Genomic DNA, 3,313 nt, shown 5'->3' with positions numbered 1-3,313 from the left:
TCAAATAAATGTTAAATGAATAAATAAAAATAAAATAATTTGGGTTAACCAACCCATACTCAACACAACCCATACCCAACCCATATTAGTAAATAATATGGGTTAAATTATGGATTGGGCAAATTTAATTTGGGTTGAATATGGGTTGGGTAATACGGGTTGGGTTTACCCGTTTGCTCACCCCTACTTCTATCCAAGCATAGTTCTTCCTTTTTGCCTTGTTGAATTTCAGGTGTGAATCAAGTCAAAACCATGACTTTCTGTCCTTAGCTAATAAACTGTTTAGATAATGAAGAACGACTGCACTGAAATGTAACCTCAAGCATAATTTAAATAAATACACTGATTGGATAACTTACTCTTGTTATTAATAATTCTCAAAAACCCCTTCATCTAACATATGTTCTAATGCAGAATAAATTCCACAATCCTTCAACAAGATCAGCTTGTGAAGGCCATCTTCTGCTTTAGATGGATTAGGAAAGAGTGAAGAGATTCTGCCAAGATGGCATCAGTTCTTATCTTTGATTCTTTAGAGCCATTTTCCTGCAATAAATAATTTTAAAATATCCCAAAATATATGAGATGAATATTCATACTAGAATCATCATACTACTAAAAAGGGAAAAGCGCGTATTTATACCTTAACTTTCTAAAAGGGCAAATATACCACGATGCAATTTTCACCAGAACTACACAATACTGAAGAGTCGGAATAAGGTTTTCTCCTGACAATTCTTTAAATAAAATGACTAACCCTGGAATAAGTTGAGTGGCAGTTAGCTGCGTCAACAAGGATAGTAAATAAGCTGGAAGTTTAGCTTTCAGTCAGTAATTCAGCATTTCAGTTAGAATTTCAGTAATTCAATTAGTAGTTAAGTAACAGTTAGTAAATCATTATTGAGTTGAAAAAGTATGAAAAAGTTCAAATTTATGAACAATTATTAGTGTGTGAATCACTCAATTGACAGAAATGAGAAGAGCATAATAGTCTTTGATTTTGTGAATACAAATTGCATCAATTTGATGCAATGAGAGAAATATAATCCACATGTAATCCGAAGGTAGAGATCAGGTTATATATATATAAATATATATATATATACATACTAGTACAAGATCACAGAATTGTAAAATTAGCAATAAAGAAGCTTAGAAAAACATATCATCAACGCGGAACAACAAAACGAAGAATGTTAACCTAAAATTAGATAACAAGATCAACGAAGAACACAACCATCCTTGTTGAGTTGCAATGGTTTGTAGAGAGAGAAGAGAAGATTGGGGATATGAGAAAGGTAACGAACCAAAAAGGAATTGTAGAGCGGTCCAGGAGTAAAATAATAGAAAGCGCAACGATCTAATGTCTAAGAAGTCTCTCATCTCTATCTTTGTCTGTCCACTAAGATTTGGTCTTTGTCTCAGTGAATTCACCCTTTGATTCTACACTCTCAGAGTGAGCGACTTCCGTTGTTTGGCAGTGAAGTCTAGAGGTGGATTGGGGAGTCTGGTTAGGTTTTAAGATAGAAAAGAAATTGGGTTAGTGGTTTCTTATTTCAAATAGACCCAAGACGAACTTTTATTGTCTACTTTTTCATAATCAGATATCTATCGAAAACTGAGGACACCCAAAACGAACTTCCATTGTCTACTTCCTCAAAATAAGATATTGATCGAAAATGAAAAGACCCAAGACGAACTTTTATCGTCTACTTCATAATAAATAAATTAGGCTATCACGACATCTCTTTTCTTTAGATCAAGATCTGTCAAAGTATTTGTCACCCATCTTGCTTTGAACGTTGCATTCTCAACCAACTTGAACCTCATACTTCCCATGAACAAATTAACTTTCAATCTGCTAGTTTCTTGAATCCAAAAATGCCTAGCAATCCAAGAATATTATTTCAATATTCACTATCTCTCTTCAATTGTCTTCACCCATGATTCAAATAATCATCTATAGTTTCTCTGAAAGAAATCGAATATCCTTTCATTTGAATTGATTGAACCTCTCATCTAGCCCTTTTTCATGACTAAGAATCTCATTCAAGGTCTCAATCATCTCATCAATAATATGACAAATCAATCATCTCATTCATCTAAACTATGATCCACAATGTATAAACAATTAAGAGAGAACAAAAAAATCATCACCTTCGAATTAAACGAGTCTCCATCTAGCCCCTTTTTCATGTCTAGGAATCCCACTCAAGATTTTTATTTATCTTCTCACATTAGAAGATAATGCAATGATTTTTTCTTGGTTCGTTTGAGAGTTGCTCTTATGATGTCTCCACCTCAACTTATAAGTGTCTTTCACTAGTCTTCCTTTTCCTGATCTTTCATTCATAATATGTGTTAACTGGAATTGTTTCAATCCTTAATCACCTACGAACTCAATGAAATTTTGCAATTTGGCCTGAAGGATTGCCCTGTCAACATGTCGACAATGTTGTCATTGGTAAACACCATATAATTAACAACTTTCCATACTCGATAATATTTTTGTCAAGTGTAAAAGCACATAATCTCACCACCGTCTTCATCCTTATTAGCTCTTCCAATAAGATAAGGTCATAACCAAAAAGATACAAACTTTTTAGTCTTAAACAAGTCAAAATAAAACTAAAATTAGGTAGACACTTTAATCCCCATAAAATAAACTTCTATACGTTCAAACCTTGATTCGGTCGTTGAAAATGTAGAGGAATGAGTTACCAACCCTCTCGACAAAACCTCAACGCAATCGGACTTCGTTTGAATCTCTGATCGTCAGTTTGATGAACCCTGCGCGGCTGTAGGCGAAAATCTGATACTAGATTTTCTCTCTACCTCTCTTTTAATTTGACTTATTAAATAACCGTTTTCCAAAGAAAAATCTCTCCAAACTCATTTTAGTCGAGAATTTCTTCCTTCAAGTCAAAACCCTCAACATAGTGAAATAATGTCACTCATGTATACTAAGACAACAATCAGTTATAATAAAACATCTAATTAATATTCAACAAGCATGAAGATGTTCGTTTGTTCTCCACATTCTTCTAGCCAAATAATGCATAAAAACCTACTCACAAGGTTTGATGCAAATCCAAATTCGGTCTTTATACACACACATCAAACTAAACTCTTACAAACAAACATTAAAGCCACTCGTTTTAATCAGAAAACCCTTTACATGTTGCATCAATTGTCTTCTATAATCTGAAACATCGAATAAGCACTCCACTTTTTTTTCAACTCCAATTTTCAAGATAAATCACAAACCTCCATCTTTGAAAAATTTAAGTCAAATTAGCCTCAATACAAATCC

The sequence above is a fragment of the Impatiens glandulifera genome, chromosome 7, assembly GCF_907164915.1.
Source record: "Impatiens glandulifera chromosome 7, dImpGla2.1, whole genome shotgun sequence".
Classification (NCBI taxonomy): domain Eukaryota; kingdom Viridiplantae; phylum Streptophyta; class Magnoliopsida; order Ericales; family Balsaminaceae; genus Impatiens; species Impatiens glandulifera.
This window is presented reverse-complemented; position numbering follows the sequence as displayed.